Source organism: Pteropus alecto, unplaced genomic scaffold (genome assembly GCF_000325575.1).
Source record: "Pteropus alecto unplaced genomic scaffold, ASM32557v1 scaffold33, whole genome shotgun sequence".
NCBI classification, from domain to species: domain Eukaryota; kingdom Metazoa; phylum Chordata; class Mammalia; order Chiroptera; family Pteropodidae; genus Pteropus; species Pteropus alecto.
The window spans coordinates 2,509,742-2,525,395 of record NW_006435762.1 but is presented as its reverse complement, the minus strand read 5'-3'; the positions used below and the strand labels follow the sequence as shown (position 1 = coordinate 2,525,395).

General features: G+C 37.8%; 1 protein-coding gene and 1 long non-coding RNA gene across 6 annotated transcripts in view; one reads left to right on the top strand and one right to left on the bottom strand.

Annotated features, from left to right (window-relative positions):
* Positions 1-15,443, bottom strand: part of LOC112479036 — an 18,212-nt gene extending 2,769 nt beyond the window's left edge. Inside the window, exons 1-2 of the long non-coding RNA XR_003046027.1 lie at positions 15,152-15,443; positions 8,948-8,998 (exon numbers count right to left, since the gene is read on the bottom strand). This is a non-coding gene — a long non-coding RNA (uncharacterized LOC112479036). The remainder of the gene's footprint in view (positions 1-8,947; positions 8,999-15,151) is intronic.
* MECOM (MDS1 and EVI1 complex locus) overlaps positions 1-15,654 on the top strand; it is a 528,538-nt gene that overhangs the window by 128,853 nt on the left and 384,031 nt on the right. The gene's annotated exons all lie outside the window — the stretch shown is intronic.

The window sequence follows — 15,654 nt, the reverse complement described above, 5'->3', positions numbered from 1 at the left end:
TTTTGGTTAATTTTCTGTTAAAAAAAGATAAAAGAGCTTAGCTAGGCTGATCTTAATTTTAATTTTTTAAAGTGATGCCCATTAAAAATTTATTTATAATGTGATGTCATACTTGTCTCCTGACATCTATTATGTTGGGGAAGTCTTGCAAACACAGTTAATCAGGGTTCTCTCCTTTTAAATTTTTAAATGCTGGATCTGGCACTAAATATCAGATCTTCACAAGTGTATGAAGGGGTGGAGTAATTTGTGTATGTCAATTTCCTAAAAAACACTCACTATTTCTGAATACTACTTAGAAAATCTGGCCAGGTCTAGGGAGTTGTCACACACATCGGAAGATTGATTACATTACATAAGCTTTCTTTTCAAATTTCTTCTGCCACAATGGTTTATACCAGCTATATCTATACTTTATACTACTATCATACTTTTTTGTCCTCGAATTCACATAAATATGATCGCACGTGACCTCTGAATGCCCAGGACTAAAGTGCCTGGGGATCCTAGAAGGACTTTATTTACTTTTCTGGCTTCTCTTACCACATGTCGTCTACTGTACTTTGGAGCAGCAGGTTTGGCCCCTGTAAACCATGGCAGATGGGTATTCAGTCTATCATAATATCAATAATGGGCGCAATACAAATGTAGAGTTCTTATAAACTCCACATACACTTCAGAGGGCAATATAGAGTCTGCAGCTGACTCATTGATCCCTTAAGAAAAGAAACTAAAGCTCTTTAACTGTCAGACACTGTGATCTTACTCATCTTTGTATTGTATGTATTTAACAAATATTTTTGAGTAAGTTTGCCACAGGAAGCATAAAAATGAAGCCACATGATTGAGTTAGGTTGTAAATGTAACTTCTACTTGCCCCTCAACATGGAAATACTGGAAATTTTACTTGCATGTCTTTTAAAAAATGAAGATGTTAAGGTCCTATCTGGAGAAGTGTTTTTCAAACTTTAGTGTGCATCCAAATCCTTGGAGCTCTTGCTAAAACACAGATGCCTGTGTCTTATGCATAGAGTCTCTGATTCAGTAGGTCTGAGAAAGAGCCTGAGAATTTGCATTTCTTTTTCTTTTTCTTTTTTTAGGTGAGGCAACACTTGGTTGACCTCACAGATTGCAAGCAAGGACCTTGTCAGCTTACAATCCCTTATTTATTCATTCATTCATTCATTCATTCATGCATTTATTTGTTTGTTTGTTTATTTTTACACCTACAGCACCTGGTCTTCCTTAGGTGGTCTCCCATCTAAGTACTAACCAGGCCTGGCACTGCTTAGCTTCAATAATTTGCATTTCTAACAAGCTCCCAGATGATGCCAGTGCTACACTGGTCTGAACCACACATCCCAGAAGATTAACCTCCCATACATCTGAAGACACTAGAGGAGCTGGAGATGTGTGAGAACATTTTGGGAGACCAACTTAGCCACATAATAAAGGACTTATGGGTCTCTCTTCCAGTGAAAAAGTACATACTCATCATGGACTTTGTCTGGTTTTCTAATCTTTGGAAATGAACACCAAAATGTGGAGGCAGCTTTTCTTTTAGGACAAGAGATCATCATGTCCAGAAATCACAGTGAGCATTTACTGAGTGCTTGCTAAGGATCAGGTATACACAAATAATCAAGGCACACACCTGGAGCTTGAGGAGCTCAAAGTGCAGTGTCTCAGAAACTATTAGGGCAGCAGGCATAGTATGAGTTATGAACAAGAAATAGTATTGCTGTTTTTGACCCTCTGATTCCAGGACTCTGGACTCAGCCAGCTCAGGCCTTTGAGACTCATCAGTCTTTTCTGTTATAGTGGTCTCTGGTCCCTCTGGCTCATCCTTCCAGCCCCATTCACCTTTTAGATGTAACCCTATGTCTCTGTGATTCTTGCAAGTAATAACAATGATCACTAGTATTCCTCCCATTTATGGAGCTTCATCTATTGCCAGACCCTTTGTATATGCTTCAGTTGTCACAGACATCCATAAAATTGGGCGATTTTATCCTTGCTGAAGATATTAGTAAACTGAAGCTCAGAGAGATTATATGACTTGGCCAGAATCACACAGCTGGGGTGAGTGGTAGAGCTGGGATTTAAAGCTTATTTTGCTGGACATCTAAGCCACTAAGCCACACATTCCTCCCACTTTCTACAAAGCCAGTATTTTTTTAAATTAAGATTTTAAATTTTTATAAAAATAGTTAGACAATTGGCCAACATAACCTTTTAGATTGTGACTCATATTCTTATTTAACAAAATGGAAGAAGGACAAAAGAACGAAAATGAGGAACGAGAGAATTCTAAAACTTAGCCAATAATTACATTTTATGTTTGAAACATTATATGTTTACCAGAGTGCTTCTCTATTAATGACCTGGCTTGGTCCTCAAAACCCTTCAAGGTAAGATCCATCCTAACACTATTAGATAGAAAAGATGTAGGCTCCACCTCTATTTATGAGGAAATTGCAGCTTAGAGAGGTTGTGGCTCAAGGAAGTGGTGGACCCAGGACCAGTCTTCGGACCCCTAGTGTCCCTTTCACTGTACTGGAAGGCCAAGGATAGAGGAGATGGGGGAGGGAACAGGGTTGAGGAGATGGATATATTGGTCAGGACACTTGTGTTTACAAAAGGCAGAAAAATCTAATTCCAATTTACTTAGAAAAGAAAAAACAAAACCTGGAGATTTACCGAAGCCGGTAATTGAGAGGTTGAGGGCAGCTACTGAATCCAGGGATTCGGTGAAGTCATTATGTCTCAGACTCTTTCCACCTCTCTCTTCTGCTTTCTTCTGTGTTGGCTTCATTTTCTTGTTGGCTCTCTTTTTATTGTGAATCCAGGAAGCTCTCAGCTAGTAACAAGAAAAATTCTTTTCTTTCCCACTGCTTCTTGGAGAATGCAGACATTGGCCTGGCTTGGGTCATATACCCAACCTTAAACCAATCACTGCAATCAAGGGGTGAAATATTCCTATTGGCAAGGCTTTGGTCATGTGCTCTCTTTTGGAGTCTGGTATGAGATAGGAAGGAGCCAGCCTCACCTGAACAACAGGTCTGTGAATGGGAAAGGAGAGGTTATCTAAAGGAAAACAGCTGCTGTTACCAGAAGGACAGAGAATGGAGGCTGAGCAGTCAAAATCATGAGCAGAAAAAAAATGGGCAAAGTCATTCCTAAGCTTTTACTTTTTAAATTCCAAATAGCATTGGAGTGTTTCTCATCTAATTCAGCAGGTGGTTGTTGGGGTAAGGAGCCATATTGATCCTCCTCACCCCTATCTTTTCTTATGATGGGCTCTTCCTAGAAGTGGAGTCTGCCGAGGGGCAGGCGCTGTTTTACTTGGTATAACAGCCGCAGTGATTTCCGTGCAGAGCTACTTTTGTATTTCTGACATTGGAGAGTAGTGACTTACCAGCTAATTTGATTGTAACTATACATAGTTGTATATTTGCACACAATTTGGTGTATTTAGATATTTTCCATTCTACCAGTGGTTTCATGTCAAAGTTCATGTAACTTGGATATGCATCACATTCAATATCTCAAGGTTTAAATGACTGAGGTCCTCACAGATCAATAGCACATTATCAGTTTCTTCATGTATAAAATGAGATACATTCTAAGATTTATTCAAAGTCTAATGTAATAGGAGTCTATGATTTTAAAATTCAGGCTAGATCATAGCAGTTGTTTTAAAACTAGACAAACATTTTTCTACTTTTCTTTTTAAGATGTGCCTTGATTCTACACTGAAAGAAGTGCTCTTATTTCCTTTTAATGTTAATTTTTAGTTACAGAAAGGACACGGAAAAAAAGTCGACTTCACCACTCTAGCTATCAAGTTTAAGACAGAGCCATTCCTGTACTTGTTATGAGGATGTCAATAAAATGTGAAATTGGCAAGGAAAAAAACCAGGAGAGAGTGAAAAGTACAGTACACATATATCTGTATATATTCAGGGCTTTAAATTTATGGGGGCTGGGTTGCCATTTCAACTTTGGTGACCAGACTCAACAGAGTCCAGTTGCTAGAATTGGAGGTTAGGTAGAGCATCCCAGGAAAAATTCTTCTAAACTTTATTTTTAGAAGCATTTTCACAGGGATACTTTTGGATAACTGGCAATTTATTGCTTCACCCTATCTTGTTTCCTCTCTCAGGAATCTAGGCTCCTTTAAATTGTATTGGAGGGCACTAGGACTAAATTTGTCAGCGATTTTCTTATCATGATTTTAATTAAATAGCTATGCATGATTTGATGTTCATTTTCTTACTTCTTTGTTGGAATGTAAACTCCTTGAGGGCAAGTACTATTTCTGTGTTTTTAATTTTTGAATCTCTAGTACTTACATATAATGTGACTAAAGCCATGGGTAGAAATCCTTGGGCTTTTATTATTTTGGGGAATGTCCTTATGAGAAACAGCTGCCATCAACTGTGACTTAGGTGTTCTTCTACTGGAATGTTTTGAAAAGAGCAATAACTTTAGCGTTTTTGTCTAACAAATTATTGAAAAACTTTGGAGTTCAGAGTGTGTTGTAGGCTGATTTGAAGAGAGAGGAAGAATCTATTTGTGTAAGCCTTGGAGGACACTCCTTCCCCTGGATAACTGCCCTGAGACAAGCTATTTTTTTTTTTCTTGCTATTGTTTTTTCTCATAGTGTAAAATGTCTACATGCTTGGGCCATTTTGGGTAAGTCTTAACAAATTTCGAAGATACAATCTGCTTAAAAGTAGTAGCAAAATACCATGCTTGGAAAAATCCATTGTCTTATAAATGAAACTAAAAGACCATGGACCCAACTATTGATGATTTCTAGCTGAAATTCAACATCTGGGCAAGATTTCTGAGCTCCATTTCCTCAGTATGCCAAATAGCTCATCTGGAAGTAGTCGGCCAAGATTTAAGAGGTGATAGTGGTCCCTTTACTCATTCAGTCTTTGGTCTCCCTGGAGCTTCTTGCCAGGGCAATGATGAGTGATAATTGCTTCTGGGTTTTTGTAGTGTGGTCCAAGGTATTTTAGGTGTTTGCTCTGACCACTAGATTTCATCTAGAACATTATCCATGATGACAATTGGTTACTTTCAACTGACTTTGGGTTGATTGGTAACCTGAAGAGAAAGTTCCTATTGCTTATTCCATGACATATATAACTTCCTACCATCCACATAGACTCTTTTCATTTACCCACATATTGCAGTATTTATTGTCTGTTGTTGCTTAAGTTTAAAAAAATTGGGTTATGATTTCAGATCCTTTACCTGATCAAAAGCAACTAGTGTCCAGATTTCCTCTGTACGCTTGCCTATGACGAATTGATCTAAGGAAAATATTAATTCCCCAGGAAGATGTTTTTATCTGACTTTGGAAATATAGATAAAAATGTTGCACACCCTTATAGTAAACAGATTACAGAAGAGGATTCATGACATGGTGATTAAAAGCTTGGTTCTGGAATCAGACGAACCAGGCTGGACTCCTGGGCCTGCCACATGTGGTTCTGACACTGAGGGTAAGATCTTTAGTAGCCCTGAGTCTCTGAGTCAAGAGAATGCATGCTTAGCACAGAGCTAAGGTTACATAGGAAATATCCATAGATGTCACCTTAAAAAATATGATGGACTTTTATTGCTAAAAATGTACAGACAACTAAAAGATACTGAAAAAGGTGGAAGGAATTAAATATACTATTCATTGGTGTAAAAATCAGATAGGATCCATGTAGAACAAAAATAGAATTGCATTTGAAACAAATTACATTTTTTATTTTTAATGATGCTCCTTTAGCTTTGGTTGAGGGTCTATTTAATAATGTCACATGAAGGTTATCTATATTTTTTATAAAATAGTGGTAGTCGGTATCTTATATCCAATAGCTTAATCAGAGTTTCTTAACAATTCACAGAAAGCCCTTTTATTGGATAATGAGAATTATATATAACCCATTTTTTTCTTTTTACTTTGTTTTTCAAGAAGCTGAATACTAAATTCAGTGCTCAAATGGTAGTAGCCATATATATATATTTTTTCTTGTACTTCTCCATGAATTTTAGTCTTCTATTTGAATAGTTTTAGTGTTGATGTGTGTTTTATTTTGAGATGCCTACATTCTTTGGGGAAGAAGGAAGTGAAATTATGTAAGAGATGCCTCCTAGAGTTTGTCTATAATATTTTAGCTTTTTTTTTTCCTCAAGCAAATACCAAAATTGGCATTGGAAAAATGCTTTGAACTCTTTCAGCGGAAAAGTACTATGTAATGTTAATACAATATATTTATTTTCACAAGTACAAATAAAGCTTGCAAGATAGTCTTACAAAGAAGTTTCCCTCTGTAGTGTATGGTGGAATGAGAGACTTCTATGATTTGTTACTCTGTGATATTTTAGTTTTTTCAAATTTTAAGCCATTAGGCTTAAATTATTAAGCCCATATATACAAAGAATTTTAATCTAAAAATGATGCCAAGTTTGAACATGGAAGAGAGTGCCTCTTCATAACCACATTCTCATCTGGAGTATGAGCCTGCACAGGGACCCAGGAGGCAGAGTGGGGTGGCGGAAAAAAATCTCATGTTTTAGTGTCAGACGAACTGAGGTTCATATCCCAACTTCACCACCTGCTAAATAGATTAGCCTTAATGTTCTCTTCTGTAAAATGGTGATAATAATATGTACTTTATATGGCTGAACTGAATATTTACTTTGCATCAATCAATGATGACTGCTATTTGCCTAGGCTGCTGGCCCTATGGGAACTGGCCAGCTCCCAGCTGCTCAGAAACTTGGGCAAACATAATGGAGTGAGAGAGTTAGGATTGTCACGGGAGCATGAAATAATATCGTTCCTCAGGATCTGGCCTATGGCAAAGTCCCCTAGCAGACCTCACTTACTTTTTCCTCCCTTATTCTTCACCTTTAACCCAAAGGACCAGAGGAGAGCTGCTGCTATGGTGGAATGAAAGGCGAAGTTGGATCTTTTGGGCAGGACCTTTACTTGGTGCTCTCTCCTGTCATTCTCGGAAGGCAGCTGCTCTTCCAGTTGTGGGATATGGGTGGAGCTTCTCTGGACAGCCGTTTTTCTTTTTTTAAGGCAGAATTATACATCGTTGTGTCTATTGGGATTAAAAAATTTTTTTTGATAGCTCACCAGCAAGAAAGAAAATTATATTCCTTATTTCTATTTATTTTCTGAGTTGATTTGTATATTATGGAAAAGTTGATTTAAAAATAAACTGGCTCTCATATATTTTAAAGAGATTCCTTTAAAATATAATACATAGAAGGCACCAAGTTAACGTTCAAGCCCCTGCTGCATTCTCATTTATTCGCCCATCCCATGAACAAACATTCACTGGGCATTTGCTATGTGCTGGATGTTGTTCAAGGTTCTGAGAAGAGAATGAGGACAGCATGTTGACCTATCCCACGCACAATACATTTTTAAAATCAAACCTAGCATTGTTTTAAATTAAAAAAATATTTTACTTTGGATCCAGATATCTGAATGAAAGGAAAGATTTTGGCACTCAAGCCTTCAATGGTCAGTGTCGACACAGTTGCTTCTCCAACCATCCTGATTCCTTTTTCAGTGGGTGCTGAGGATTCCTGTTTAATTTTGTACCCTCAAAGTGTATGCTTTCACATGTTCCTGACTCCTTGCATGCCAAACCGTTTAGTCACTCTTCACGCCCCCAACCACTGAATGAGGCAGAATCATCTTGGCAAACTAAGTTATTTTGTAAAATGATATCTTTTCTTTGACTCTCTGCTTAAGAGCTGTAGAATTTTTGGTTGTTTAGTGTCTTTTTTTTCTGTTTGGAAAAGTTGCATTTTATGAAATCCTGTGGTAAGATTCCCTTGCACTTGAATTAAGCAGCTTATTGTGAGTGTACTAGGAATTTAGGAGTTCACTTAAGCACTGAACTTTTGCATGCCCCAAAATATAAATGTATGTACTAGATTACTGACATGGTTTCCTTATAACCCTCTGAACTCTTTTCCCTCTAAAATTAGATTTTCTTGTTTGGGTTAGTAAAGCATGTGGTTGCAGACCCTCCTAGAGCTATTGTGAAATATTAGGTCTGTATTTCCGGAGGCGTTAGCCACTGGCTGTAACCCAATTCTGATGGGAGAGTGAGTTGCGCATATGACTGATGTTACAAATACAATGAAAGTAAAACAACCCCCTTAAAAAAGAGCAGGCAGTTATTTTTCAGCGGTGGGAAGAAGTTGCAGGTGTGCCTAATGTTTTAAAGCTCTCAATTATTGATCTTGTCCTAAGACTTACAAATAGAACCATTAATGTGTCAGTGTGACACGGATAAAAGATGATTATGGTCCATCTTTAAACTGTACTTAGCACTAAAATGTATAAGTAATGCACACAAAAAAGCCAGCTTTATCACATTTCTACAAGGTTTTACAGGAAAGAATTCATTCTTTCATTCATTTTTTTTTCTTGGCTCTCCTCCCTTTCCCCCGCCTCCACCCCACATTTATTCCCTCCGCTAATTGTTAGAAATTCCTACTGGACATTCCAGCCACTAGCTGGCAGACATAACAAACACAAACTTTGCAGCTTTACAATGGAAATATCTTAGAACGCAACTTTTTTAACCTTTGGTAGCTACTATCTTCTGAACTAGGAGGCTCATCTTAGTGAGTGAAGCACGTTAAAGTACTATAACACCTAAGGATTTTAGTTCGATTTTACTGTAATCTCAATTTTACTACCATAAGTCAACTTTGTCATCAGAGAGCTCCGTATTACACTTGATGGGCAGATTCATCTACCTTCACTCTGTGCATGTGGTCGACGCATGAGCAGCAAGGCAGTAATACTTCTTTATTTAAGCCAAGTCTTGGATTCAGTCCCAAATGACATAATCTCCCATAAGCTGGGAAATCTGGTCTAAACCACAGAATGTTATGGGGTACATACCTGTTCAGAGGATCATAGTCAAAGGATAGTTAACAGCATTTCATTGTCATCCTGGGGGAACAAAATAAGTCATACTTGGCAGGAGTTGGACCTGGGCCTAGAGCTACTTGACATTTTTATATAACAAATTAGAATATTCACTAAGATTGTTGCAAGTGGTCTGTATTACAGGTAAGAGTGAAGCACTAGTTTTTGCATGGTGTTACTACCTGTGCCCAGCCATAGTTAGGATGGATCAAATGGAGAAGTTAAGGCAGATGAATGAACAAACTATGGTTTATAGTAATGCAAACTCATGGTGATGGAAGGCTTGAAAATGGAGATGGCCATGAAAGAGGAAGTAGAAAAGAGGAGCTGGAATGCTGTAGAGAAAGAAACTCAGTGATTTCACCAAATTTGTCCATGCATTCATTGATTCTTTTATTTTTTGCTCATTTATCCATGCATCATATTTTAATAAGGGTCTACTATGTTCTAGGTACTGTGACAGGCACTTTGGACAAAGCAATTAACAAGACATGGTTCCTCACTATGGAGAAAATTAAAATGAGGGATCAAAAAGAACGATTGACTCAAAAGTAAAATGAGGAATCAGGAGAATGGTGTTTCTTCTTTCCAAGATGAGAGGTGTTGCGGGGAGACCCTGGACATGATTTGCTCTTTAGACTTACTGTGTTTGATTTGACACTGTGCTGTAGATGCCTCTCACAGAGATGAAGAAGAAAGAGAAGTGAAGAATTAGGACTAAGCCTAAAAATTCAGAGTTACCCACTGGTAGCATGAAATTGAAACTCTTGGGCCAGATGAGCTTCTTGGGAGAGTGACTGAGCAGTAGGCTTGAAAGTGAGTCTCCACAGCATAGAGCATGGGGTATGGCAGGACAGTGTAGGTGAGGACCTGGAGACCAAAAGATGTGATTTCTACAAAGTAGCACGGACCTAAAACGACCACTTATGACCAGGTTGTTATAAATACACTTGGAGATGACTTCTGTAAAGAGTACATTTAGAGAGAAGGCCTGTTGAACAAATTGCAAGTACTGGAGGCAGATTAAGAAAATGATCTGGACCTAGCATAGTAGAAGTCTTGATAATGCGAGAGAAACAAATGGGGCCTAAGTGATTATGTAACTTATCTCCTGAGTACTTTTGTTGTACTATGGGAATTTTACGACTTAGAGGATCGTGTCCAGAGAAGAACATTTAAAGCAATCTATGTTTTGGAAGATAGGAACCTCTAAGACAGAAAGAATGTAAATTCTTTAGTTCTTAAGGTAGGAGGCTGAAAGGGCAAAATGAATAAGTTATTAAAAAGATGTCTAGTAACTAGATACCAGACTCCATAAGAATACTAAAAAAAAAAAAAAAAAGTGTATACTTCCAAAGAACCCTAGACTAGGCACAGGAGATTTTGGTTCTAGCCCAGCCTTGCCACCTGTGTGCTATAAGACCTAGTATGTTAAATAATTCAACAGCATTGGGCCACTGTCTTCCCGTTTATAAAATATAGAGATCGACAGATGATCACTAAGGCCGTAACATGAAAAAAATGATCAATTATAATATTAATTACTGATGTAACCTATTGAAATTCAAAAATACACAAGTCTAATTGATTTGAATGAGTTTGTTGTTCTATCTATAAATCTAGTACAAAAAATGAATCTAAAGAGTATTTTGCTTAAGAAAAATCTGCTTATTGACCCTATCATAAAAACATTTCAAAAATAATGATTAAAAAAAATCAGATTTTGTATACTAGTTGAAATTTGCCTGTCATCTTTGAAAGAGTTCTCCATTTTAACTGGAGTTTGTTTTTTTAATGCTTGATTTTTTTTTTTTTAAAATTCAGTGGCAAAAGTGTGACTACGCCTTCCTGGTGAAGGATTTTCCCAACACCTTTGCCACGTCTGCCCTCCGGGGATTTCAGATAACAAGCAAGCACCAAGTTGGCCCTCTAAATTTGGCCCCCTCTCCCTGCCACAGTGTTTAGCAGATTGGATGAAAATGTGTCCACAGAGATTAGATATTACAGTGACCACAGTGCATTTTTCTGCTCAGAAAGCTATCTCTCGAATCAGCCCTCTACCTCTGGTTTATCGGGAGGAGAGTACAGACAGATAACATCCTTGCAATGTGACCCTGACCTTTGTCAACCTTTGTTAAGGCTTCATCTGAAGTCAGGCCTAATGTTTGTAAACAGGATGTAATTAAGGCTGGGAACTGACAGGGTCTGACATTAAGACAATGCAGAGCTGGCAGGGAATGGTCTGTCAGATGTCAGCTCGCATTGTGTTCTAAGTGCCTTCATAATAATTAGTGTCCTCTGTCTGAAGGAAGTTCACTCAACTTGGATTAATCTGTCACAGTGTGGAGGCCATCCTTGGGAGGGCAAGTGTTTCCTCTGATAAACCTTAGAACAAGTATGAGAAAAAAAGCAAAGAGACTCAAAAGAAAACTGTGAAAGTCAAGACTGCTGGTGACAGGTGCTGCCTGAAAATTAGAAACAGGAAGTAGGAAATAAAAGCCCCCCTCCACATTCCAATCGTGAAGTGAATTCAAGAGTTCACCATGATCAGAATTGGCTACAGCCGTCCTGGCCTGCTGGTCTGTGTGCCTTGAGTAGACACAGGAAGATGAATGTTCAGAAAAGCCCATGCATAAACACATTGTTTGGCTTTTGCCCTTAACTAGTACAATGTGTGTGTCAGAGATTGCCCACACCCTATAAAAGGATTTAGGTTTAACATGTAATCGATCCAAAGAGGCTGAACCTTCTTTCTGTTATTAGAAGACATTTCTTGGGCATCTTCTGCTGGTTGGTATGGTGCAAAGCCTGTCAAGAGATGTACCTGTCTTCTTGACTTTTTAACTAATGGAGATGAGCCTGATGCTGAAAGGCTGCTGTCAATAGCCTTTGGAGTTGGCTTGGATTCTTTCTGAATCTCAAAAGTCATCATAGAAAGTAGGGGCTCAAATGGATACTTGTACACCAGTGTTCATAGCAATGTTATTAACAACAGCTAAAAGGTTACATCAGTGTTCATAGCAGCATTAGTAACAATAGTTGAAAGGTGGAAACAACCTAAATGTCTGTCAACAGATGAATAGGTAAACAAAATGTGGTATATCCATACAATGGAGTATTATATACCCTTAAAAAGGCAGGAAACTCTGACACATGCTGCAACATAGATGAACCTTGAAAACATTATGCTAAGTGAAATAAGCCAGATGCCAAAGGACAAATAATGTATGATTCCACTTGTATGAGGTGCCTAGAATAGGCAAATACATAGAGACAGAAAGTAGAATAACTGTTGCCAAGAGCTAAGGGAAGAAGGAAATAAGAAGTTGTCGTTTAATGGGCACAGAGTTTCAGTTTGGGATGATGAAAAAGTTCTGAAGATGGATGATAGTGGTGGTTGTACAACAATGTAAATATACGTAATTGTACATTTAAAATGTATACTTGTACATTTTATTTTCTGTAATATACACTTAAAATCTGTACAGTTACATTATACACTTAAGAATGGTTAAAATGGTAAATTTTGTGTATTTGTGTATTTTGCCACAATAACATTTTTTTTTTTAAAGTAGTCGTGAAAAAATACTCTTCAAGCTGTGTGGGCCTTCAAGACTTGTCTACTTTAGTCACCACTTCAGGGAAATGACAGCATTTATTCAGCGTCATGCCAGGAGCCTGTGGGAGAGCTTTTTCCCGACAAATGGGCCATTCACTTTTTAATACCAAATTCTATTCTTGTATAGGTGACTGTTTGCTACTCAGTCTTGGGAGAAGATGAAACCCTGACGCACATGAATAGCAGTTCTCTTTGTCATTTATCTGAGTCTAGAATTTAGTGACTATTTGTACTTATTTGCATGAGACTCTTCTAGGTCGCTTTCAACTTTATAACTTGATATTTCCATGATTGCTTACAGGCAGGATGAGTGTAGGTTCAAGTTTATTTTGTAAATAAAGATAAGACTAATATTTTCTACCCAAGGCACTGAATTTTCCATTGGGTTCAATAATAGATTTAAAAGCTTCCTGATTATCAATGAGAAATAAAAAAGAAGCCATATAATAGTTCCTGTAGAAGAATGGCCAGAAAGGAATATTATATCAAAGAGGCAATAACTTTGAATATGTACTTTAGGAAAGTACCTATTTTAGGAAAAATAATTTAATTTCATTATTATTCTAGTTGTATGGCTTTCTTAAATTAGAAAATGGTATTGCTCATAATAACAGTTTTCCCTTAAGTTTATCTTAAATAAGGTCACCAAACTTACAGTATTGACAGGTTGGGTAAGAGGAGTCAGGCAAAATGTGTGTGTGTGTGTGCGTGTGTGTGTGTGTGCATGTGTGTGTGTGTGTGTGCGTGTGTGTGCGTGTGCATGTGTGCGTGTGCATGCATGCGTGCACGTGCTCTTCTTTTGCTCATTAACATCCTGAGAAAATTTTCAGGAACTTAAACTTCAGAAAATAATTCTTTTTCTTCTTTTTTGCTGTTCTACCTTTCAATTAAAGTGAATTCACTATCAATTCCTCTTTGGGTCATTCACTGATTCACTGTGTCCCTCCAATACCCTATGTCAGATATTCTATAATTAAAGTAATTAGTAACATATATAGTGATGAAGTGTAGGAGCGAGAGAAAATGGGAGAATATTCAAGACTCGACAGAGCAATTCTGGATTGTCTTCTCCAGATCCTCCTGCCATATTTGAAAATATACAGAGGACTGAATGAGGAGGGACCCTTCTCGAATTAGCATGTATATTATATCACCAGCATCCAACATTCCTTAGGAATAACTGTTACTTCCTAAGAACCTACTGTGTTCAAAATATTATTTCATTTATTTTTTGCAACGTTCCCTTAGAAGAGTTATTTTCTCCATGGATTGAGCTGAAATTTAAGAGGCTATATAACTTTCTCATGGTTATTCACTAAGAAACATTGGAGTTGGGATTTAAATTAAGATTGGATTCTGCTTTTTCCACAATGGTAGGCCATTTGTTCTTGGATATAAATGAAGAGAAGGATAAAGAACAGCCCCATAGAACTTCTTTTTTCCTTCGCTACCCCTTCTTTCTTAATGCAGAGAAGTTAATTTAGGACTCAACTGCTGAATTCCCTAATAGGAGGGAGGACTATATGCCTTTAAGTAGATTGGCATGGAAGCAGTAGTGGGTACCAGTCACCATCAGCCTGACGTCAAGTGTTTTCAAAGAAAAGATAAGGACTATCAAATTAAGCTAACAATAGATTACTTTTTCATTACCCTGAATTAAATTACCCATTTACATACATGTGTTTGTAGGCTATATCCTTAAGTCTTAGGAGAAAGAGAAGTTTGCTTTAGTGGCTGGCAAAGGAACAGACCTTTTCAAAGGTAACATTTGAGCTGAAGTGATAAACCACTTCATATGGGACAGCCAGCACTAATGCTTTCCCAATGCGTAGGGTAAATATTTGGCCAACAGTTTGTATCACTGGCATTGTGCTTCAGACCCATTTTTTATATGATCCAGACAACAAAGAGATACATCTTTCTCATGATTAGTGAAGAGAGCGGTATTTCCTCCTTGATGAAAGACTAGACATAAAAATAGCTCGAGACTTGTGAGGGACAGTTAAATGGAAGTACATTCAAATTTTAAAAACAATTGGCTTTCCAGATACCATAACCTAGAAGAAGAGGGAGAAGAAAAGAGTCATGCGGGGTCGGGGCGGGGGGCGTGTACACTGTCCAGAGTTGGAGATGTACTGGCCAAACTGGGAGTAAGTGTCCCCACTTAACCTAGGGAATCTTCTTAGCTAAATGTAGTCTTATCCTTCTCGCAAGTATGTCCCCGCTCCCCTTCCACCCTCCCCCACCCCCAAGGATAGTTCTCAAGTGTGGCTGCTAGATGAAAGAGGAAAAGACAGAGAAGCATCTTACAGAATTAACTTTGATGCCCTAAATACATTTTTTGAGCATGTAAATATATAACCTCTGGAAGAAAAAAAAACCCAAAGCAGAACATATAAGATTTTTTTAAGATAGGTAAATCATTTTCTTTTTAAATGAAATTCAGTTTGACTGCATGAAATATGAACAGTAATTAAATGCACAGTCTGTGGGCCTTCCATACTTTAAAGTGCTTTCTTAAAAAAAAAAAGAAAGAAAGAAAGAAAAAGAGTACTCACCTCAGACAGGCCAATTACCCAAGAATGATGAAGTCAAGAGGAAAGTCGCTAAATTTCTTTACTTGAGTGATCACAACCCCAGCCCGTGATTAGTCCCCACGGCACCAGCGGGGATGTGGTGGGGACACTCACATTGGAAGACTTCAAATAGTCATTTCCTTGGTTAAAATAAAATCTGACTGCACTAAATAGACAGTTTTTAATCTCAATTGGACATCTGAAGATTTCTCAAGCTGTTGTTGGCTGCGGCAGAAACAAATTTTTCTGCTTTGTTGATTAAACCGCTGGTCTCCACCACTGCTTATCGGCCTGCAACGAGCTGTTCTTTTTAATTAAAAGTGAGCCACCACGAGAGAGCAATTAACAGCTAGTAATTACTGTGCTCTTCAGAACGGCAACATTTTGCTTTTCATTCCAATTATATAATGGACAAGTGGCTTTTTGATCTTCAAATTAGTGAGCTCTTGTCCTCCTTCTTTGGAGGCAGAATTGGCAGGTTAATG